This window comes from Pleurodeles waltl, chromosome 12 (assembly GCF_031143425.1).
Source record: "Pleurodeles waltl isolate 20211129_DDA chromosome 12, aPleWal1.hap1.20221129, whole genome shotgun sequence".
Classification (NCBI taxonomy): domain Eukaryota; kingdom Metazoa; phylum Chordata; class Amphibia; order Caudata; family Salamandridae; genus Pleurodeles; species Pleurodeles waltl.
Genome location: NC_090451.1, coordinates 51,499,520 through 51,525,149, shown reverse-complemented (window position 1 = coordinate 51,525,149; position 25,630 = coordinate 51,499,520). Strand labels below are relative to the sequence as shown.

The 25,630-nt window shown below is 46.3% G+C and overlaps 1 protein-coding gene and 1 long non-coding RNA gene across 3 annotated transcripts in view; one reads left to right on the top strand and one right to left on the bottom strand.

Moving 5' to 3' along the window:
* PDE4C (phosphodiesterase 4C) overlaps positions 1-25,630 on the top strand; it is an 837,713-nt gene that overhangs the window by 354,156 nt on the left and 457,927 nt on the right. The window lies entirely within an intron of this gene.
* Positions 7,131-8,308, bottom strand: LOC138267547 (uncharacterized). The gene is made up of 4 exons (XR_011199819.1): positions 8,189-8,308; positions 8,030-8,094; positions 7,856-7,928; positions 7,131-7,543 (listed from the first exon to the last, which is right to left on the bottom strand). It is a non-coding gene; the product is annotated as an uncharacterized lncRNA (long non-coding RNA).

Below are 25,630 nucleotides of genomic sequence, written 5' to 3'. Positions count from 1 at the left end.
AAATCCAGAAGTGTTAATTGGGAGTATATTCTTAATTTACTCAACGCAAAGGCTTGGGATGAGTAAAGGGGGATGGAGGAGGGAAGAGTATGTGGAAGGGTTAGGGAGAGCATAGTAGCAGGGTGAGATAAATGAGGGCGAATTTAGTACGGTTGTGTGGGAGGTCACTGTAGTAGAGTGAGGTTTGGTGAGTTAGATGTGGAAGCGGAGGGAAGAGCTTAGGCAGAGTTATTTAGGAGATGAAAGTAGTAGAAGGGATTTGGGATGAGTCAGAGTGAGAATGGAGGATAGTTTGATAGAGACATGAGAAATGGTGATGAGTAGATATGTGTGATAAGATGAGAGCAGGAATTCATAGATATCTAGTATAACAACCCACCCAGGAGCCATGCAATGATCCACGAACATGCCAAGCACAGAAACAACATATACACATACATATATATATATATATATATATATATATATATATATATATATACACACACAAACACACATGAATACACACACATATGCACATACAATACATAATTAGAACCATGGGTAAAAATACTTAGTCAAACAGGTTTAAAGAGTGTGTGTGTATTTTATTGTTATGACTTAGTAGTGACACATATTTTCTAAAGAAACTGTAAATAAATAGAAATATACACATAATCTGAAAAAATATTTATCGGCATATGCAGTTCATAGTTGTTTGAATATGGTGGTTATGAAGGAAAGAGCCAACTCTTGAGTAGTTTTCTGAAGACAAGAAAGTTATATGTGGCTCTTATAGTTGGGAGTAATGAATTCCATAGTTTGGCTGCTTGGACGGAGAAGGATGTACCACCTATAGTCTTTTTCTTGTATGGTGGTGCTCTAAGGCAGGGTGCCAATCTTGAGCGGAGGTTTCTTTGCTGGATGTATTTTATTTTTTTTTTTCAGATAAAAAGCGGTCCTGTTCCATGTATAGCTTTGTGGGTGATACAAAGCAGCTTGAAAGTGCATCTTCTGGCAACGGGTAACCAGTGTAGTGCTCTCAAGGCAGGGGAGATGTGGGCTTGCGGCTTTACATGTAATAGTAGCCTGGCTGCGGAATTCTGGATACGTTGTAGTTTTTTCATAACAGATAGAGATGATCCATGGTAGAGGCGATTGGCATAATCCAGTTTGGATAGTACAAGCAACATAGTAGCTTGCACCTTGTGTGGAAATCCGAGGTGGGGAAGATGCGTCGTAAAGTCTTCAAGGTGATGAAGCTTGTTCGTGCTAAATTGTCAACTTGGGCATTCATTGTTAACTTGGAGTCCATGGTGATTCCTAGGTTTTTAACTTCCTTGGATAATTGAGGAGGTGGTCCAAGATCGTCAGGCCAGACGCACAGAGGGTCATAATTTTTCCAGTCACCACATATGAGTATTTCTGTTTTGGAGGTATTTAGTTTGAGATGGCTCCAGGTCATCCACTGATCAACGGCTCTGAGGCAACTGAAGATTTGTGAGTTTTCAATGTTTTTGGGGTCTTCTAATTTAAGTAGTATTTGTGTGTCATCTGCATAGTTGTAGCATGTGAGATGGAAATCATTGATCAGTTCTGGTAAAGATATCATGTAGATGTTGAAAAGCAAAGGTGAGATGATTGACCCCTGGGGGACCCCTGCTTTTGTGAGGTAGGGTTCGGACGAGAAGGGGGGCGAGTGGATGATATTCGTTCTTTTTTGGAGATAGGAAGTAATCCAGTTGAGAGCAATCCCTTGTACGCTGGCTTTGTGGAGTCTTAGAATTAGGGTGTCATGGTCAACCGTGTCAAAGGCAGCTGAGGGGTCAAAGAGAAGTAGTGCAGCAACTCCATTTCGATCGGCTGTGTTTTTAGTCGACCAAAAGGTTTGCCCCACCACATATTGGGTAAAGGAAGTGCAGCCACGCTGTGACCTTCGTTTGGATGCATAACCATTAGGAGCCTTGCAATGGATGCACCATATAGTTTGTAAGACAAGCGCAGATGCGCGATGACCTTATAGAGGGGGTTGCCCTAGAATCTTCAGGTCACCGCTGTCTCTTTTGCTCTCAGTGTTCCTGCAGCATTTCCAGGCCTGATGTAATGTGATATATGGCAATGTGAATATTCCCAGGATCTGCCAAGGGTGTGCTGGGAGGGTAATGTTTATGACACGTGTACAATTACTTTTATGTGCCCTCGAGGTGATGATGATGATGATTGTTTGACAACTGCCTGCTTGACAAGAGTATCACTGATTTCTGTTGGTTTTGGTCTACAGTCTACGGTTTTTATGCAGTACAGTTTATTTTTATGTTACTTGTAGTGAAGCCTCCTTTTGTGGTGTGTTTCTTGTGTTACTGGGTTGCGTGTGTTGTGCAAATGCTTTACACCAGTAGTTCCCAACCTGTGGTCCAGGGACCCCTGGGGGTCCACAAAGCCCCCTTAGGAGGTCCGCGACTGCTTAGAAAATCAAATAATATTAACAGATTAGGTCCCCAGCTTTCAGTAATGACTTAGTGGGGGGTCCCCGGATTCCAATAATGATTCAGTGGGGGTCCCCAGGTTCCAGTATTGATAAAGTGGGGGTCCACAGACGTCAGGAGGTTGGGAACCACTGCTTTACACATTGCCTCTGGGATAAGCCTGACTGCTTGTGCCAAGGATACCAAGGAAGTGAGCAGGGGTTATCTTGGGTGTGGTCCCCGCCTGGCTGAGGTGCCTACCCGTACCAACCAGAAACCCCATTTCAAACGAGCCCTTTAATCCTAAGGTGTGCATGTTCCTTTTTTGCGTTGCTCAAAATCGTATGGCTTCCTTGCGTATTGTGAACCTCTTTGCGTGCTTGAGGGGCGGAAGTGCCGAACAGGGCCGGCCTTAGCCCTGGTGTCGCCCTGGTCGACACTGTTTGTTGCCCCCACCACCCCTGCCCAATGACCACCTCTGCCACGGATTGCCTCACTACCACCCTTTAACAGTGCCCCTCAAAACTCCGATCTCTCTCCAGGCAGAACATTAATCACCAGAGTTATTTTGACATTTTTACTGTTGCCTGAAAATTGCTGGAAGGAAGGAACGCTGCAGCAGGTGATTGTAAAAGCATACTATACTTGCAAACACGGCGCCCTCACCCCCAGCCAGCACCCGGTGCTGCGGCACCGTACGCACCGCCCTGGTGTCGAAGGATCTGCACTTATCAAGACTGAGGCAAGCACATTGGGCGTATTTTTGTCTCGCGTGGGACTAGTCAGACAGATCGCTGCTCCTCGATGACATTTGTTGATACAAAAATGTAAAATAACTCAGTCTCTCCCGCCGTAAAGTGTGTTATGTGGCCTGACCCACAACACAAACCCTGCGCGGAGGATTAGACGCCTCTCTAGGGCGCGCGCGACGCGGACCCTCCATCATTAGCCATGGGGCGGCGGATATTCCGCCCATGGAGCGCTCCCAGCGCAGGATGCACGCCATCAGGCATCTCTGAGCATCTTTTTGTCACGCCAATTAGCAGGGGCCAGTGCGTCTTTCAGCCGATCCTACCTCTCCTTGCACTTATTAACCCAATTATCCAAGGCACCCGTGCGCCATCTTGGTGCAAGGTGGCCCGCGGCACCGGACATCATCTGCCGCCGGGGGAGGAGAGATGAGGGCTGGGCGGGCTAAATTTAGAGCGTTCACGGGAATCAGACACGACCAAAACATTTGATAGGTTCAGCTCTACGAAGAAATTGCTTTGTTCCCCCAAGGCGCTGGCGCGTGCACTTTCGGGGAAAAAATGTTTTCCAGGCCGTGGAGCTCAAAGCCGGAGGTTGCTGGGGGGCAGCGGAACGGGCTAAGAAGTTTCTGAAATAATTTGTATCCATTAGCCTAAAAGCTAGTCTGCCTCTACAGAGAGAACATCAGCCTATTCCGGTTTCCTGCAATTACATTTTCTCTGAAGGCTTTCCGTGTTCAGGTCTAGTTTGCTTTTCTCTCCCCTGTGCCCGGTGAGGCACGCGCAGCCCGTTTTATACGGCTCTCCTGTTTGCTAATGTCGTGGCAAGTTTATGGTTTTCAGTGCTTAATAATAGGAAGTGGTATTATTGAGTAAAACGTACGGTATGTAGTTTGGTCAAAACTAGAGCTGTCAATAAACCATACTGGAAGAAGGGGGGTGCGGGGGGCACAGGCTGGGCTCTGATGCTGGCACGCTGTGTCTACCTTGTCTTCGGGTGAGGGTCGTGCATCAAGGGGCTGCAGAATGGTGGTCTCCCTGCAAGAGGAAGCTTCTCACGCTGTGCTCTTTTGTCCCCCCCAGAAGTAGAACTCAGCCCGTGAGCCCATGTGGTGCCAGGGGCCCGCCAATACTTAACTGGCACCAACCTCAGGAGGCCTATTTCAGCCCAATGCCAATTAATACCTGTCATATAAGGGAAGTCCAGGGCCCCTCGTCACGGTCTGAGCGGGGCCACCATTTGGCATTACACGACTGCTCCAGAACACTCCACACTGTCTGTTCATGTGTGCCAATCTCCCCCATGCTGTCTGACGCCGTACCCACGTGCCCCTCACACTGCCTGACGCCGTACCCACGTGCCCTTCACACTGACTGACCCCGTGCCCACGTGCCCCTCACACTGCCTGACTCCGTGCCCACGTGCCCCTCACACTGACTGACGCCGTGCCCACGTGCCCCTCACACTGCCTAACGCCGTGCCCACGTGCCCCGCACACTAACTGACGCCGTGCCCACGTGCCCCTCACACTGACTGACTCCGTGCCCACGTGCCCCTCTCACTGTCTGACCCCGTGCCCCTCACACGGTCTGACCCCTTGCCCACGTGCCCCTCACACTGTCTGACCCCGTACCCACGTGCCCCTCACACTGTCTGACCCCGTGCCCACGTGCCCCTCACACTGTCTGACCCCGTGCCCACGTGCCCCTCACACTGTCTGACGCCGTGCCCACGTGCCCCTCACACTGTCTGACGCCGTGCCCACAATGTCTGACCCCGTGCCCACGTGCCCCTCTCACTGTCTGACCCCGTACCCACGTGCCCCTCACACTGTCTGACCCCGTACCCACAATGTCTGACCCCGTGCCCACGTGCCCCTCTCACTGTCTGACCCCGTACCCACAATGTCTGACCCCGTGCCCCTCTCACTGTCTGACCCTGTACCCACAATGTCTGACCCCGTGCCCACGTGCCCCTCACACTGTCTGATCCCGTGCCCACGTGCCCCTCACACTGTCTGACCCCATACCACGTGCCCCTCACACTGTCTGACCCCGTGCCCACGTGCCCCTCGCAATGTCTGATCCCGTGCCCATGTGCCCCTCACACTGTCTGACCCCGTACCCACACTGTCTGACCCCGTGCCCACGAGCCCCTCACATTGTCTGACCCCGTGCCCACATGCCCCTCACACTGTCTGACCCCGTACCCACACTGTCTGACCCCGTACCGCCAAGCTACTCACAAAGGTGACCATGTGCCTACGTGTTATTCACACTGTCTGCAGAGGTGACCTGTCTGTCCCGGTGTGCCAATCTCCCCACCGTCTGACCCGGCACCCCATCAGTTCCTCCTTCATCCTTTACCGTCATACTACTCACAAGCCTCCCCGTACCTCCATACTGCTCACTAGACCGATCATATAACCTATAGCGCCATGCTCCTCTCAGTGTCTGACCCCCATGACCCCTTGCTTCTCACAAGACTGACTCTGTAGCCCCGTGCCCCTCACACTGCCTGCCCATGTGCCCCAAGCTCCTCCCAGCCAGCCCATGCGCAGTAGGCTCCTCGCAATTTGCCCATGTGCACTAAGGTCCTTGCAGTCTACCCACGCACCCCCACGCTCTGCCCAGCCAGCCCATGTGCACTAGGCTCCTCAGTCTGCCCATGTGCACTAGGCTCCTCAGTCTGCCCATGTGCACTAGGCTCCTGTAGGCTCCTCCCAGCCAGCCCATGCGCAGTAGGCTCCTCCCAGCCAGCACATGTGCACTAGGCTCCTCCCAGCCAGCCCATGCGCAGTAGGCTCCTCCCAGCCAGCACATGTGCACTAGGCTCCTGTAGGCTCCTCCCAGCCAGCCCATGCGCATTAGGCTCCTCCCAGCCAGCCCATGTGCACTAGGCTCCTCAGTCTGCCCATGTGCACTAGGCTCCTCAGTCAGCCCATGTGCACTAGGTTCTTCATAGTCTGCCCATGTGCACTAGGCTCTTCATAGTCTGCCTATGTGCACTAGGCTCCTCACAGTCTGCCCATGTGCACTAGGCTCCTCACAGTGTGTCCATGTGCATCAGACTTTGCACCCTCTGCCTCTGCACGCCTATACTCCTTCCAGCCTGCCCATGTGCACTAGGCTCCTCATAGTCTGCCCACAGACCACACACTCCTCGCAGTCTACCCATATGCACTAGGGTCCTTGCAGTCTGCCCATGGGCACTAGGCTCCTCATAGTCTGCCCACAGACCACACACTCCTCGCAGTCTGCCCATGTGCACTAGGGTCCTTGCAGTCTGCCCATGTGCACTAGGGTCCTTGCAGTCTGCCCATGGGCACTAGGCTCTTCACAGTCTGCCCATGTGTACTATTGTCCTTGCAGTCTAACCACGCACTCCCACGCTCCTCTTAGTCTGCCCATGTGCGCTAGGGTCCTTGCAGTCTGCCCATGTGCACTAGGGTCCTTGCAGTCTGCCCATGGGCACTAGGCTCTTCACAGTCTGCCCATGTGCACTATTGCCCTTGCAGTCTAACCACGCACTCCCACGCTCCTCGCAGTCTGCCCATGTGCACTAGGGTCCTTGCAGTCTGCCCATGTGCACTAGGGTCCTTGCAGTCTGCCCATGGGCACTAGGGTCCTTGCAGTCTGCCCATGGGCACTAGGCTCTTCACAGTCTGCCCATGTGCACTAGGGTCCTTGCAGTCTGCCCATGGGCACTAGGGTCCTTGCAGTCTGCAACCATTAAAAGGAGGGTGATATTATAGAGTGAAGAGGTGCCCCAAATCTCCCAATCCAGAAACTCAGGTGAATTATGCTACGGTGCTCTGCACTGGGGTCTCACCCCCTAACCACCCCTAGAGGTTAAGCTACTTAACCAATGTTATGTAGAATGTGAAGGCACACGTAAAAAACAAACAAGATTCACAATCACAGTATAAAGTGTCCCATTGGTATATTTTCAAATTCTAACTAATGGCTTATAAGTATAGTGTTTAGATTTTACAATAAAGTCCAGATCCAATCTCAAATTGAAATCAGCTGTCCAAATTATATATTCCTTCGATGTGTGTTTCAGCTATTTAGTTCATAGTTCCAAACGTTTTTCAGTCCATCATAATTCAAAAATTCAGATTTTACAAAAGTTCCACGAAATCACTCATATATCTTTATATCGAAGTTCTCAAAAGTTCCTTGTTTATCCGTTCCTAATAAGCTCTTACTAATCCGTCATATTTAGTTTAGCCATCTCTCTTACTTGTTCATATGTCCGTCAACACGTGTTTCATCCGGGGAGTACCCCTGGACTTCTTCAGGACCTCCCAAAGTAATATATTCAAGAGTAATATAACCTAAATCGAACTGAACAATACATTCCATATTAGAATATTAACATTGCAACAATCGATCAACAATCAATAGTGGGAAATGTACACATCTCGTAGTAAAAACTAATATATACTCACAAATTAAAATATCTACCTTTGATTTAGCTGTAGTTTAAATAATTTAACTGTCAAATCACAAGATTACAAGCAGAATACGTTCAATTCAATGTATTTGAAACAGCCATTTCCTGACCCTCTCTTCATATAATTCAATTCCATCGTTTGTAACCTTCCTAACTGAAAATTTCATTGACCTTAGAATAATTTATTCAGTACCATGAAATACCTTTTCATGCAAATCTATATCGTCCGCAACACATCATTTCCTTATATCTCAATTTCAAACACATCAGTTGTACCTAGAAATAAATAAATAACACGGTACGCCTGTGAGTATTAGATCTTACTCCCTTTACCTCAATGCACCTTATAATATTAATTCCTTTTATATAACACTCACCTCACTTCTTGTAACGGTTCCATATGTATTATAGTACTTACATCTCACCACATTTACAACAGTATCTGTCACAATAAAATCATAAACGTGCAGGTTAGGTTATGGCCCCACATCAACATTAATCCACAGTTACCCTGCCAGTCCCAAACCCTATCCTACCTATATGAACATTTCGTAGGCTTCATGTCGCGAGTACGCCGTCTCTTTTTTTTTTATTTTTTTTATCAAACCGAGTTCCCCCGACTCGGTTTCCTTTATGCTCCACGAACTTGATAAACATCAACAACGGACTTCACTTTCCTCCGCGTACGTGTAAAGTAAAAATAGAAGACGGACTGCTTTTTTCTTTCATTATTATTTCCGCCCAGTCCTCTCGCATTTCATTCAATATATATATCCAACCTCATACTCCCTAATATTTATTTGCTCACCAGACGTTCTTAAGTGCCTCATCTATTTGATTAATTTATACCTACCAAATTACCAGATCACGGGCTTGTTGCCACCGCGTAATTATTATACACACTCCCAAGGTCACAACGAGCCCCTTATTTGTCCTGTCAATATATACTAGATGTAAATAACGATCTTTTTCCATTAGTAGTTGTCATTCTTAATTCCTTCGTGTACTGTACTTTAATAGCTTCTCTTCCACATAATGATAGATATTCTCCTTACACCCCATGTTGTCTCCATATACTCATTACAGCCTATATGTGTCTCTATGATTGTTACCCACTATTGATGTTGTACTCATATCTTAACCACAAGTAATCTGAGAAAAATGAAATGACCTCCATATCTCAAGACTACATATACTAATCTTTTGTATATAACTAGGGAAATCTGTACAATGTATTCACGCAAAATTTAAACGTGTAAATGTTTTCTTAAAATAAAATTTCCTTGTGAATATCCATTAAATAGTCTAACTCGATGCTAAGATTGCATATCAAAAGAGACTCCACAGTATTATCCTATTATGTTTCATTTTAGCTGTCTCCAAGAAAGTACTCCATCTCATAATCTGTGTTAAACCCTTGCTCCACCGCCCCTAATCGGATTATCCATGTTGACTCCCTCCTACGTAGGGTCAATTCTCTGTTGCCTCCTCTTGGATTTATTTCGCATTGGTCAAAACCAAAAAATGTAAATGTTTTTTGATTTCCTTGTGCTTCACATGTTTTCATATGAAAAGCTATTGGGTATCTTTCATCTTCTTGCCTAATTGCTCTCCAGTGTTCTGATATTCTAACTCTTAAGGGGCGTATCGTGCTGCCCACATAAATTCTTTCACATCTGCAAATAATCATATAGATAACAAATCTAGTATTACAATCTATATGTGTCCTTATGTCCACTTTTTGGGCTCTTCACAGTCTGCCCATGTGCACTAGGCTCCTCATAGTCTGCCCACAGACCACACACTCCTCGCAGTCTGCCCATGTGCACTAGGGTTCTTGCAGTCTGCCCATGGGCACTAGGCTCTTCACAGTCTGCCCATGTGTACTATTGCCCTTGCAGTCTAACCACGCACTCCCACGCTCCTCGCAGTCTGCCCATGTGCACTAGGGTCCTTGCAGTCTGCCCACGTGCACTAGGGTCCTTGCAGTCTGCCCATGGGCACTGGGCTCTTCACAGTCTGCCCATGGGCACTGGGCTCTTCACAGTCTGCCCATGTTCACTATTGTCCTTGCAGTCTAACCACGCACTCCCACGCTCCTCGCAGTCTGCCCATGTGCACTAGGGTCCTTGCAGTCTGCCCATGTGCACTAGGGTCCTTGCAGTCTGCCCATGGGCACTAGGGTCCTTGCAGTCTGCCCATGGGCACTGGGCTCTTCACAGTCTGCCCATGTGCACTATTGTCCTTGCAGTCTAACCACGCACTCCCACGCTCCTAGCAGTCTGCCCATGTGCACTAGGGTCCTTGCAGTCTGCCCATGTGCACTAGGGTCCTTGCAGTCTGCCCATGGGCACTGGGCTCTTCACAGTCTGCCCATGTGCACTATTGTCCTTGCAGTCTAACCACGCACTCCCACACTCCTCGCAGTCTGCCCATGTGCACTAGGGTCCTCGCAGTCTGCCCATGTGCACTAGGGTCCTTGCAGTCTGCCCATGTGCACTAGGGTCCTTGCAGTCTGCCCATGGGCACTAGGGTCCTTGCAGTCTGCCCATGGGCACTGGGCTCTTCACAGTCTGCCCATGTGCACTATTGTCCTTGCAGTCTAACCACGCACTCCCACGCTCTTCGCAGTCTGCCCATGTGCACTAGGGTCCTTGCAGTCTGCCCATGGGCACTAGGCTCTTCACAGTCTGCCCATGTGCACTATTGTCCTTGCAGTCTAACCACGCAGTCCCACGCTCCTCGCAGTCTGCCCATGTGCACTAGGGTCCTTGCAGTCTGCCCATGGGCACTGGGCTCTTCACAGTCTGCCCATGTGCACTAGGGTCCTTGCAGTCTGCCCATGGGCACTGGGCTCTTCACAGTCTGCCCATGTGCACTATTGTCCTTGCAGTCTAACCACGCACTCCCACGCTCCTCGCAGTCTGCCCATGTGCACTAGGGTCCTTGCAGTCTGCCCATGTGCACTAGGGTCCTTGCAGTCTGCCCATGGGCACTAGGCTCTTCACAGTCTGCCCATGTGCACTATTGTCCTTGCAGTCTAACCACGCACTCCCACGCTCCTCGGAGTCTGCCCATGTGCACTAGGGTCCTTGCAGTCTGCCCATGTGCACTAGACTCCTCGCAGTCTGCCCAAGTGCACTAGACTCCTCGCAGTCTGCCCAAGTACCCCGTTATTCACACTATCTGTGTGCACTACTCTCAGAGCCGGCCCTTGATCCAGTAGCATCCTGGTCATAAAGAAATATGGCGCCCACATCGCTGCTGGTGAACACAATGTGGCAGTAGGGGGCCCATTTTGTTTCCACAGGCGAGACACTTGTGGGGCTGATTCACACAGATGAACTTATACTTTTGTGTAAGTTTACGATTGTTTGCTATTGACAAAGGTATTTTACCTCTAGTATCTTTACTACGGCAGAGCTTCCGCACATAAAAAGATAGGACTGCGGCAAGTAAAATAAATAAAAACAATAGTAAAAACAGATAAATCTGAATCATTGGAGCCAAGTGGGAGGGACCTCGCTGTTTGCGGCACCTTAAGGCAGACACCTACGTGCGCCAATCAGAAGAGCCCAAGTGGAGTTTCTCCGATAGGCTCGTAGCCATAGAACTTTTCATCTCCGTAACATTTGTTTCATATTATGTGACTTTGGAATCTATTTTGTTTTCCTGAGCATTCATATGAAATTACTGTATGTCTCAGAGTCATGTGCTGTGGATTTAATAAGAACCATTAGTGGTGGCTCATCTGGCTTCCACGCTTCCCTGCCAGCGCCACACTGGCAGTCCCGAGGATACGTCTTTCTCTTAATTGCTGCTAGGCAGGAGCATGACACATTTTCTAAGACAATGTTAGCACAGCAGTTAAGTAACCATCAAGTATTTTCACCCCTGGTAATATTTCTTTTTTAAATTTGCCATGAAAAGCGGCTCGAGTTGTGAAGAAGTGCGTGGGACTGAAAGAATGTTCCCAATGAACAGATCAATAGATTTGAATAATGTAGGAGTCTAAACATGAATATTACATTGTTAATAAAACCACTGGGAGAGTTATATAAAAAGACTCTCCTTGGGGAGGATTTGATGAAACAATCCCCGGTGTGACCAGGAGATAGAGGCCTCAACTCTCTCCAGCTTTACCTCTTAGAAAAATGAATTTATTTAGACGCATCGGGATCACGCCTTTGGACCACTTCGGAGAGTGGGATCATGTTGAGGCCATATCGTCCATTCGTCGTCCATTGAAGGGATATTAAATAGATAATTGGTTCAAGAGTCTGTCAAACCTGTTTGTGATCACAAGAGTGTATGGATTTGTGGTCCCAGTTGGAATGTTCTGGGCACTTTTGAAGGCTGGTGAGCTGGGAAGGTCCCGCAGACACGGGTTAAGGCTGTCCGAGAGCCTCAGATCCAGAATTGGCCATGTCCATCCTCTGTGTTTCTTGTGGTTGAAGTTTGACTTGACGATCTGAATGGAAATGGCTGTGGTTGGAGCACGGCCAGGCTAGTCATCCAGGATATGACTTTAGACATGTTATGGACCCTTTCACACAGATGCTACAACAAAGATGCACAGATATTAGAATTTGAGCCTTGAATCCATCTGAAGATGTTCCAGCTGTTGCTTTCAGAGTCACACAGACTGATCTTTCATTTAAGCAAAACCTCGTGTCTCGAGGCTGGATCCTTAGAAGTTTTGGGGTTTGTCTTTGGTGCTCCTGAGTACCTAATGTTGATGTTTCAAATGTTCTTAACTGATCATGTCTGCTTTCAGTTGTTGTGGGTCTTTTACTGTCTCTCATCAAAATTGTGGAAGAAATTCTATTGTTGTGCGATGGTTAGAATAGCACAAAGTCTGTGCTGAAACATTGCTCATATATATTTTTTTAAATGGATGAAAAATATATGTGGTATTGCACACAGTGTTGTGGGGGTTGGGTTTGTTACGCAAAGAGCGTAGTATGTTCTGTTAAATAGCTTGTGCAAAAACATATGAATTTTCTAGAGTGATCAGAAACTATGAGAGATGTTAGGTTTCTCATTAGCTTTGAAATGTTGTCCAGATTTTGGCATTTCCCCCAAAAGGGTGACACGTGAAAAATAACCCTTCCTTATCACACCTCTGACCCAACATCCTTATTCAGTAGGAGTAGGGTTGGATTTCAACAGATTTGGCAGCTGGAGCAGTGTTTCCAGGGCTCCTCAACATGGAATTCTTTATCAAAAAGGAGCTTTGTTGAATCTTTGGTAATGCTAGCTTTTCCCTGGTCAACGAAACATAATGGGGGTCATTCTGACCCCGGCGGGCCAGGGTTGGAGGGAGCACTGCCAACAGGCTGGCGGTGCTCCACAGGGTATTCTGACCGCGGCGGTTCAGCCGCGGCCAGAAAGGGAAAACCGGCGGTCTCCCGCCGGTTTTCCGCTGCCCTGGGAATCCCCCATGGCGGCGCAGCTTGCTGCGCCGCCTTGGGGGATTCTGACACCCCATACCGCCATCCTGTTCCTGGCAGTTCGCCCGCCAGGAACAGGATGGCGGTATGGGGTGTCGTGGGGCCCCTGGGGGCCACTGCAGTGCCCATGCCAATGGCATGGGCACTGCAGGGGCCCCCGTAAGAGGGCCCCACTTTGTATTTCAGTGTCTGCCTTGCAGACACTGAAATACGCGACGGGTGCCACTGCACCCGTCGCACCTTCCCACTCCGCCGGCTCAATTCTGAGCCGGCGTCCACGTGGGAAGGATGATTTGCACTGGGCTGGCGGGCGGCCTTTTGGCGGTCGCCCGCCAGCCCAGTGCAAATCCCAAAATACCCTCAGCGGTCTTTCGACCGCGGAGCGGTATTTTGGAGGGGGGAACTCTGGCGGGCGGGCTCCGCCGCCCGCCAGGGTGAGAATCACCCCCAATATTTTTATAGGGAGTTTGGGGGAGGGGCTTAACCCCAAGTTTACCAGGAGACATTCCTTTTATCCCCAGAAAGCTCTTTCACTTGAAATGAGCTACATTTAAAACAGGATTCAGCAGAATAATTCTATAAAAAATGGAAATTTGAAACAATAGGAGTTCTTATGTGGCACGTGCAGACAAACAATAAAAAGAAATCTACAAATAATACATTCTGAATTTTAATAATGTATGATGTTTTGGCTCCCCTTTATAGACCAATAATGTTAATGAATTTATGACAATCAGTGTTTTGAGTATTTTAAAATATCTACTCTCAGAAGACATTTCACACCACTGTTTACAGACATAACCTACCGGAGTTGTATTATATAATGTAAGTGCTTTAATGGAATGTGTCTAGATGTATATTAGTAGCATGGAATGGTCTGGTGGCAAAATGGCTCTGTCCCTTTGGCCCTAATGGAAACAAGGAAAATACCCCCCTTTTTCCCTGGTTTGATCATGAAAAACTGCTTTTGGTACTGGTGCCACTGCACATGCTGCACTAGTGATAACTACACCCCTGGCACGGAAAGTACAAGAGAAGGGCTTAATTCAGGTGACGTTGTCAGCAAACACACCCCCTCTGAAACTGATTCCCGCACCTCTATAGAAAGGTTGCCATGGGAAGGTGTGCACAGGGTGCACTGTGGAGCAGCATTTGTTTTTATTTTTTGATTTTCCTCCAGGCAGGAGTAGCTTTTAAGAAACGGAGTGCTGAAGTGTGAGGCTCTGACGGTGAGTAAAGCAGTTCTTTTAAAGCATCTGGTGTGAGTATGTGGACTTGAAGTTGGTATTTAATTTGTAAAAGAACAAGTGCTGGGACCCAAAGTTTTGCTCAGAAGCCTGTGGTCTACGCTATCACAGATTTGGGTGCTGTACACCAAGGCTGCCTGGCCTTGATCCCACCTCATGCCTTTCTCCCTCGACACTTCCTGTCTCTCTATCTCATGAATACCGAGGCTGCCTGGCGTTGATTCCATCTCATGCCCCTTTCTTCCACCACCGACACTTCCTGTCTCTTTATCTCATGAATAGCAAGGCTGCCTGGCTATGATTCCATCTCATGACTCTTTCTTCCACCCCCACACTTCCTGTCTCTTTATCTCATGAATAGCAAGGCTGCCTGGCCTTGATTCCATCTCATGACTCTTTCTTCCACCCCCACACTTCCTGTCTCTTTATCTCATGAATAGCAAGGCTGCCTGGCCTTGATTCCATCTCATGACTCTTTCTTCCACCCCCGCACTTCCTGTCTCTTTATCTCATGAATAGCAAGGCTGCCTGGCTTTGATTCCACCTCATGCCTCTTCCACGGCCTACACTTCCTGTCTTTTTATGTCATGAATACAGAGGCTGCCTCGTCTTAATCCCACCTCATGCCTCTTTCTTCCACCCCCAACACTTCCTGTCTCTTTATCTCATGAATACCAAGGCTGCCTGGCCTTCATCCCACCTCATGCCTCTTCCTTCCACCACCCTACACTTCCTGTCTCTTAATCTCATGAATACCGAGGTTGTGTAATCTTAATTCCACCTCATGCCTCTTTCTTCCACCACTCTACACTTCCTGTCTCTTTATCTCATGAATACCGAGCCTGCCTGGCCTTGATCCCACCTCATGCCTCTTTCTTCCACCACCTGACACTTCCTGTCTCTTTATCTCATGAATACCAAGGCTGCCTGGCCTTGATTCCACCTCGGGCCTCTTTGATCCACAACAGACATCCCCCACTCTCTTATCTTACTCTCTCAAGCTCTTTTTCATCTCTGCTTCCTCCCTTTGCCTCTGTTTTTCCATCTTTCTCTTCCTCCTTATTTCCCTCTTTTGTGTTTTTCTGACAAATGCGTGCTGATGTGCTCCACCTGCAAGCACCGGTTCAAGTTAAGCACTAAGTGAAGCAACAGCTGTGGTGAAGGCTGCTGACTTTATGTATGTGTGCCTGTGTAAAAATATTAGGCAGTGCAAGCCATGCTCACTCCACAAAAGCCAGACTCGCTCTAGCGAGCAAGAGCGAGCAAGTACACATTGTTACACACACCATTCTCTAAAATAAATCTATGACTCGTATAGCATGATTGTGAGCCGGTGGGTGTAAACCCCTGTCTACTCACCGGTCGGAATTATGAATTTGAAGGTATTTAATGTATCCGATTATTATCAGCTGCGTTACATTCCTTAACCTTTACAAAATTTCGGGAGGTCAAACCTGCCACAAATTAACAGGCGATAAGCAAAGGGTATTTACTGAATCATGCAGACTTTGGTGCATTAAAAAACAAAATCCGAATGTTATGCAGCAGAAACTCGTAATATGTGCTATTTAGTGGGGGAAAGATCACTTACAACGTGGTAATTGCAACAAGATGCATTTACCACAATGCCTTTACAATGCATGTGTGTTTACCACGCATGGCTTTACCACTCATGCCTTTACCACAAATATACCTTTACAACGCATGCTTTGCAACGAATTTCATGGTAAAGTCATGAATGGTAAACGTGTATGCATGGTAAAGGTTTTAAAGGTAAGTACAGGTAAGTATAAAGGGGGATGAGTGATATATATATATATAGTGTTTAGGGTGGGTAACGGTTATTGATGGTAAATGCATTTTTGGTTTTAGGGTGGTTATGGGTTTTTGGGTGGTAAGGGCATTTTTTGTTTTTTATGGTGGGCATGGGTTTTGGGATGGTAAGGTTTTTTTTAGGTTTTAGTATGGGTACGGTTTTTAGGAGGGTAAGGGCATTTTTAGGTTTTAGGGTGGGTATGGGTTTTGGGGTGGCAAGGGCATTTTTAGGTTTTAGTGTGAGTATGGCTTTTTGGGTGGTAAGGGCATTTTTAGGTTTTACGGTGGGCATGGGTTTTGGGGTGGTAAGGGTATTTTTGGGGTTTAGGGTGGGTATGGGCTTTTGGGTGGTAAGGGCATTTTAGGTTTTAGGGTGGGTATAGGTTTTTGGGTAGTAAGGGCATTTTTAGGTTTTAGGGTGGGTATGGGTTTTGGGGTGGTAAGGTAATTTGTAGGGTTTAGGGTAGGTAGGGTTTTTGGATGGGAATGTGTGTTTGTGTGTATGTATATATATATGCATATATTTATATACACACACACATATATCTATATAAAAAAATATATATATATATCATATATATGTATATATACACACACACATATACATATATATATATATATATATATTGTATGTTATACTTACCTCTACTTTTTACCATGCATATGCCTTTACCAACTATGCATTTACTACCAAGTTTTCATGGTAAAGACATGAGTGGTAAAAGCATATGCATGGTAGAAACATTTTGTGGTAAGTGCATGTGTGGTAATGACCATGCATTGTACTTACCGCATTGTAAAGGCATGCGTTGTAAGCAGTGCTTGAAATGGAAAAAATAAAGTGCAGGTACTCTGTGCCAGAGTACCTGCTTGTTTCTGAGAAGTGCCGGTACTCTCCAATTAAAAGTATTACGTTTTTCTTGAGATGTGCCGGTACTCTCCCTCTCAAAATAAAAAAGTGCCGGTACTCAGTACCGGACAGTACCGGCCCATTTAAAGCACTGGTTGTAAGTGCATGCGTGGTAATGACCATGCTTTGCACTTACCGCGTTGTAAAGGCATTCGTTGTAAGTGCATGCATTGTTCCATCATACATCCATTTAGTGGATCAGATAAATAACATCTGCGTGGTATTCATCAGCTGCGATAAGGAGCATCTACACTCATAATCAGTCCCCTGCTGACATATATTTGTCTGGTCCCCCACAGTGAAGCAGTACCCCCCAGAGGGAACATTCTCAAACCCTGCGGTGTGCAGTGGTCCCAGATATGATGGTTTGCAGCTCCTCACCAAATGGTGCAAATCAGCAAATAGAGTCAAAACTGGCAAAGTAAGGATTCTGGGGAAAGTGGGGTTATTGGGGGATATCTGATGCTAGTCATCAATTGTACAGTCATTGCTGTGTTTCACATCAAATAATCATTAAATCATGTTCATCGGGCCTAATGCTCGCCCACTCACACTGCAGATTTCCTTGCTGCTTTGATACACTAATTCCCCAGAGATTTGTTTCTGCTTTTTTGTTTAGCACGTTGACAGGAAACTGGTATTTGTTCCCTGCAAATGAGGAAGAAATGGGATTTAATTAGAAATCGAGCGTCTGGGGTCAGACCAGCCACTAATGCATTAAGTCTGACCCCTGGAAACATGGCTGGCTCGTCGCCATTATGCCATTTAATAAATACTGCTATAAAGTCCATATAATAACCTGCAATTAAGTCTTTGCCTCCCAAAGGACCAGTGTTTTGCTCTGAGACTCAACTGTTTAATTATACAGATCTATCACGTATGATTTCCTTTTCCATTTAATGTTTCACAAGAAAAATTAATCCATAATTTTATTGAAGTATTAAGGGCCTGATTTAGACATCGGAGGAGGGGGGAAATAATCCTTACAAACGTGATGGACATCCGGTCCGACGTATCACTATCCTGTTCTATCCAATGGGGATAGCCATCACAGGAGCGTTCTCTCCACCCACTTTTAAATCAGGCTCAAAATGTGTTATTAGGCTATGTGATAATATGACATTCCTTTATATGGGCGAGTGCAAAGTGCTCCGTCTATTCTGTAATCTCTCTTTGGGCTTCAAACCACACCCATGTCACGTCAGTCATTTAGATTGGTTCGTGAGCCTGCCTTTTAAAATCCGCTTGCTTTCATTTGTGAAAGGCATGCATACGTCATGCCTTTTCCAGTGTTTAGCCCACCTACACAGCACCAGTAAAGTACCAAAAACATACGAGGCTCAATATTTTCAGCCTGGGGTCCGGACTACTTTATCTGTTTATTTTCCACGCAAAGCAATCGCGCTGCATTTTCCATAGCACGATCGCGCTGCATTTTTTTTGCTTTACAACGCTATTAGCTCTAACTCGAACAAATGCAAGACCCGTTGCATTGAAAATGCTTGTTGTTCTTTTGAGACTAGAGTTCCCATACACTGCCCCTAATTTAGCAGCAAACAAAAGAAACAACGGTGATCTGTATTTTATAGAAAGAAACACAGAACGACAGAAATACATTCTGAAGTGCCTGCTCCTTGACTCCCCCATGCCTTCGGAAATGCATATATCTGCCACAGGAGGAGGGGCCCTGCACCCTTAGAATGGATAACACCCCGCAGCAGGGCAAAGTTTCAAATGTAAAGGTACATTCCTGGGGAAATTGTTTACATTGTATTTCAAGCACGTGCCTTTCAGACCGTACAAGGACTCCGGGCCCCTCCCCTGCATCGTGAAGGTAGCGATTGGGCACCTAATGCTGACGTCAGAAGCGAGAAAGGAACCAGATATTTCCAAAGTGCAAAGGATGTAACCCAGAGGCATATTTCTAAAGCATACCTTTGATAAAACTTTACATTTCAGTTTCCAAACATATGTTGTTTAAATTAGAGCATCCAAGGCTCAAGTCAAGGCTGTTACTATTTTAAAAAAATATTTGACCTTAAAACGTTTTTTCTCCCACTGACAATGTAAAAGGGAAGGAGACAAGCCTCAGTTATTATTTTCAGAAGCAATTATTTTCTGGTTAAAAACAGCTCCATAGTGTGGTAGGAGTTTAGATTGAATTTGGGATTATTCCTTGCCTGTTGTAGTGCCAGTATCAAAAACGTTAATACGTCCAGCGGTGTCATGCGAGTGTTAATCAGACAAAGGAGAGGTATCTTCATAGTTGTTTCGACACTGGGCTAAGCTCTTCCAACTTTGAGGCCAGTGGATGAAGGATGGGGAAATGATAAATCCTTACTGGACTTCCACAAGGATCTCCCTCTAATCACTCGACTCCTCGATATTTTGGTTTTCGATATTTTGGTCATGATATTGTGGTCACTCAATATTCCTTCCGTGATAGTTCCTACCACAACTGTATGCATCCCGCCCTGATCTTTCATCTAAATGCGTTCTTGGAGAAGCAGTCTTGGTGCACATCAGTCCAATGACTATTTCAACATTGTGCTCACTGTAATGTATTGTACAACACTGAACATCTGATGTTCCCATGCAATGGTGTCATTTGAGAACGATGCATGTAAATTGACAATGCTACATACTTCGGAAACCAGCAGTTTCTGCGTTTGAGGCGGTAGCCTTTCACGCTTTTTAATCCTGGAAAAATGCAATGGAAAAACCGGAAGCCTGTTGATCAGTGAGAGACATTCGAGAAGTATTTAAGTTTCTTCCTAAAATATCTGTGATCCGGCTTCTAAGAGTGCCAACGTCTACAGCCTATCTCTTCAAAATTTGCTAGAATGGACACATATTGATGCCGTCTTCTGGTACATGAACTAGGTGTTTTAATTGGATTGTTTGAGAGCACCTAAAGGCGATATCCCTTCCTGAAAAAAACACCTTGTCTGATCAATTTCTGTGTCACAGGATAATTGGAAAAGGCTTTGCACGGAGAGACGCAGATACGGTTTCGTTTGAACTCTCGCTTCGAGTTCCCGCCTTTCATTAAAACGAAATCATGTCAGACCTGTGTCACCTGTGTGACTCGCGACACTGCTGTCGGCTCTAACAGTGCCTTTACTTCTGTTGCCTGGGCTCATTAAGAGGTGTAACATGTCTTTTGTGGAAGAGGATGGCATTTTGAATCATCGGTTTGCACATCGTGGGACTCGATGTTTGTGTCGGAGCCTCCGAGAGGCAGCTGCTTCGCACCTGTTCCATGGTTGTACCTACTGTCCTCTCTTTACATCACCGTGGCATGATTCAAGGATGGAGTGCAAAACAATATTTAGAGGAAGATGGATCTTGCTTTATCTTTCATTGGTAGGCTTTTGGGTTTCGCGTGTGTTGATCAATATGCTTGCTTCATTGGTCTTTATATCTGATGGTGAACTTGAAGTGAGAGACCAAGAGAGATGTGCTAAAAAGAGAGCGTTTGAAAGAAGAAAAAATAGAGTGAGGACAATCAACAGTGACCGATAACTGATTGATGTAGTTAAATTGACTGTGAATGAGAGAGACTGCTAAACATTAACATGCGGTTAATGAAAGAGATTGTTTGGGAAGCTGGTTTGATTAGTGACAGTGAATAATACTAAGAAAAGGATACTTGTGGTCGACAGTTGAACGTGCTGGTGGTAAAGGCAGACGGACATATAGAGGCAATAAATCATCTATTATAGAGTTTTGAAAAGAACTGTTAAGACCCAAAGTGATAATTCCAAGAGTTCCCCATGACAAAAGTTACTTTTCTTCCACTGACCAATTGTTCCAGGGCATTGTCACCAGTCCCTTCCAACATTTGTGTAGAACTTTAAAGAGAGAGAAGTCTGAGGAGAAAGATATGGACACAAGGACTGGTTGTATTATTTTAGTACTCAATGGATTTCAAGAAATTGTCTCTTTGGATCTCTCCAATAAGTCCTCATATACCTGGGATATTAAACTGTGAGGGAGCTCTAACCAGGACTGGAAACAGAGAGGTTAAAAATAGATTTTGTGTTCCTATGGATTATTCTGTTGACAGACTAATGCAAATGTTGATTTTAAATGTGGCTTTTCCTTCCACGTGCTATCTTTAATTCAGTAATGCTGATTCCCTTCTAGAAATCTGCATAGCGTTCTGTTTAAAAAGTCAGATAAATATTTATGAAGCAATCCTTTTAGGAGAGAGCGGTATGATTGGCATGAGAAGCAGAATGCTTATTTGTTACCTATCTTAGGTGTATGATTATAAAAACATTACCATTGAGGGCTGAAATAGAGGGGATTAGTGCAACCAATGAGAGCCACTCTGCCCTAATCTCAGGCGAGAGAATAAATCCTGTTCTGAGCGCGTGCAAACAATGTTAAACCTGGAAAAAAAAGCTCATGATCTCTCAATCTGTGTAATTAAGGAGTTTGTTCACATGGGAAATGAGTATTCATAGATGGTTCTTGTTTCTTATATTTAATTCTTCGGTTTTACCAACTGAGCGCCTTGGTGTATGGACGCCTTGAGTCACCTGCCCCTTGCATACTTTGTATCTGAGATACAAGGTGCGCAGGAGCAGATGTTTCCTTGCCTTGCAGTCTGGACTACCCTCGAATAGAGGGCGGGAGTGATATTGAGGGCTGAACACTTCCTGGCACCAAGAGCTTGGGCTAAGACTCTATGCTGCTCTGGCCTGGGTTAGGCGTCTGAGTTTGGTAGATGCACTTAAATCAGTAGTTTCAGTGCTTCTGCCCTGTTCAGTGTTTCTACCCTTTTGTGAGGTGGGCAACAAGTAGAACTTCATACAATGCAAGTACACTTTCCATGCACAGGAGCCACAGAATTTGCTGCTTAAATTTGTTGTAACACCACCGCTTGTTAGCGCCCGATGCCAAGGGACCTGGAGGCTGACACACTGGAGACATTATGCTGTACAAAGCATAGATGAGATTGTCTCATGTCAGTAGGTTTCCACATCACCTAATTGACTGAAGTACAGAAGGATTCTAGATGTAAAGTGTTGTGGAAACTTACAATGTTATGGATGTGAAGATGGGGCTGTTCCACTGAGAAGTGTCCTTGGGTACCACTAGAGTCATAAATGAAGGGTTATTCACCAGTGAGAAGGCACCTTTTGAAATGCTTTATGACATCACAATGTGCTCCAATAGGGCTGCATTTTGGTTCAGGGAGAAGGATACTAGTACAATGGAGAGAGAAAGAGAAAACAATCGGTTTCTAGTTAGGTATTGTTATTACAGTGTCGTCAGTGTTGAGTCGGGCATATCGTTACTCACACTCTGGCTACGGCAACCCTGTGTGTCAATCTTCAATACCCTCTTTTACCAAGTAGATGACTATATTGTATTGTATTGTAATAGTATTTATATAGTGCTTACTACCCCTGACGAGGCGTCAAAGCGTTTTTCGGTGAGTAGCACGCTACTCTGGAACCCAACAAGAATTAGTGATGGATTAGTATCGGGAAATAATGAGTACAGTTTTAGTATTTTTATGAGTTAATTTGATGATCAGCTAAGCTATAAATGTTGACAGGTGGCCTTAGAGTAGCTCCCTCCACAACCAGAAGTCATGCTCAGTGGTAAGGGCAACTAGCTGGGCCTAGGGAGTTAATGATACAGAGTATTATCCGATTGTACCTACGATCCTCTCTTCTCCATGCTCAAAACAAACTTACACGTGCCTGAAAGCGCTTCAAAGATCTGCTGATGCATCTGCCATGTGTTGACTGCTTCGTACAACACTGACACCCTTGTGGGTCTCCTTCCATCTAGGAACCCCGCAAACAGCAGATCACCTGCCATGACGCAAACCCATCCTCTGGAGGGACAGGCTCTGTGGTCACCACTCAATGCCCCATCTCCTTTCAAGACCAGTGACCCCCTATAGAAGACCAGTCCATGAACATCTACGTTGTTCACGCCCAATGGGCTTTGAGACCAGGTGCCTACTTGATCACCCCTTGTTGCGCGTCTCTGCGAGCCCCATCAGTGACTCCATAGTAGAGCCCATACCCTAGCCCTGGTTGGCAGCACGGTTTCCTGTATCCCTTTTCATCTAGCCTCAGTGATGGCTTTCCGGGAAATTATGTATGCAGCTTTCAAAAATACACTAGGTGACTCATGTCAATAGGAGGAAGAGAGAAGGCAGGTGCACGCTCAATGGATTTAGGTCACTCTGCTTTTAGCACACTGGCAGGCAGGCTCTGCGCTCACTCGGCGCATATTCATTGTGCAGGCAGGGGGAGAGGCATGTGCTTGTTTCTAAGACACAAAAAAAATCTTTTTTATAGCACACAAGCTGTGCTATATATTGAATCCTAAAATTTACCACCTCTTATTTTGTTGACTTCTGTAACCATAGATCAGGAATTAATTAAGCATTTATGCAGTGATCTTTTTAAAAAAATTAGATGAGTAAAGCGCTGTGTCTCAGACCATGAATATGTATTGCTGAGTACTGTCAAACAAGCAAGTTGCAATTCCACGCCTCAATCATGGTGCCTTCTTCTTCCAGCCCCGACTGACTCACACTCAAGAGGAGAGTTCATAACTTCTTGGTGTTGTGCATAATCACAAGACTTCTGTCCAAAGTCTTAAACCAGTGCTTAATTTGAGCTGGTGTTTGGCATTGGCATTTCCTTGTAAACACCGGCACATATTTATGACAAGTCACCACATGGTGGTGCTGTATGTGTATTTTTAAGCAACTATTTAAAATACATTAAAAAAATTGATGAAAGACACACCCATACAGTATATATCACCTTGGTCCTTGGCACCTAATTATTTAGAAATTAAGCATTGTCTTAAACAAGGTGCCAGCAGGAGCTGCATCATTGCCTATGGTTAATGCACGCTGGACGAAATAAAATATGCAAAATGAACACAGGAGTCTCTGCGGGCATGGACTTGCCCATGCCACAGTCAAGTTATTTGAGAAATTCCACAACACAATCACCAACTCTGTTCCTTATGTCACTGTTGAATGTCTTACTGCCTGAATCTCCATGGACCATTTCAGAGTTATGCTAACCTGGAAGATGTCCTTCATCTTCCCACCATCTCCTCAGAGCTATCCTTATAACACTGTCTCCGTACAGTGGCGTACTGCAAAGTACTTGATGGCCCCCCTCCAGGTTCACTGTAGAGCTCTCAGGCCAGGGTACTGTGCTGAGGGGGGCCCCTGGAGCCCTCCCCCAGCATCACGAGGGCTGCGGGGGCCTATGTTACGCCACTGTCTCTGTATTGTTGTCCATAAGCTTTGGACTGGGACACATCACCTCAGTTTATAAGTCCCCTCAGCTGGCTGCCTTTCCTTGCCAGAACTTGACCACCCTCCTCACTGGTCTGTTCCCTTCTAGCAGCTAGCTTGGGCTGACACCATTTGATTGTGGATTTGAAAGTGGATGGGCCCAAACTAGTTCTCCTTGGTCACAGGGCCATCTTCTTTCTCATGGCAAGCCTCCTGTTCTGCCATAAATGTTCCCAACTCCCACAAGAGCCTTGCTGCATTTCCATGCAGGTCCTTAACAACTTGTCACTAAATGTTTTATCCAGAGGGGAGGGTCTTCATACAAGAATCTGGAGCCGTACAGGGAAGAGGTGAGTTCTTTATTCCATGGTGGGCCCTTAGGAGAAAGCAATAGAAGGTAGGTGCTGTCAGGGCTCCATCCTCCCTCCAATACAGCCTATTAGCCCACTGTAGTGGGCTCTACTGGCCATTAAAGGCCCGCTCCAGCGTTAAAGGCCTGAGCTAAAGACAAGGGTCTTTAACAAGGGAGCAGGCCTTTAATGGCAGGTCTATCCCAGCTGCGGCGAGCTATAAGGCTATTGGAACATTCTGCCCCTGGATGGCAGCTTGTTCTAATTAGTCAAACAAAGGCCTCATGGAGCCTGAGAGGGTTAAAATCCCCTCGGGCTCCGTGAGGCCTTTGTAAAAGGCAAACGTTGGAATGTCGATGCTCTGGGCATCTACCAGCCATTAGAAGCCCGGAGCGCTCCATTGCCTTCAATGGAGCTCCCAGTGTTCCAGTATTCTAATGTTCTGGATATCTCCCTCCTTCCACTCACACCACATGCCAACATTCTGTTACATCATCCACTCCCAGCATCCCAGACACCGGTTCAGACATACCGGGAATGGGACACACAGGATACCACGGATTGCTCACAACATAATTTTGGTTATGTTATAGAGACCCTTGAGCTGTATGAGGGCAGCACACACAGTATTTTGCGTTATGTTGGAAACAGGCATGAGTGGTGGGAAGGCAGCACTTCGGGCATCTTGCTTGTAGTGGAGAGACACATGAACGGTGGGCTGGCAGCCCACCAGGTATTTTTGGCTCCGCTGGAGAGGTCCATGAGAGGGGGGTTGGCAGCTCACCAGGTGTTTTTGGTGACCCTGCAGAAGTTTATAAGAGGTGGGTTGGCAGCCCACCAGGTATTTTTGGTTACACTGGAGAGGTCCATGAGCGGTGGAATGGCAACCCACCAGGTAGCTTTGGTTATGCT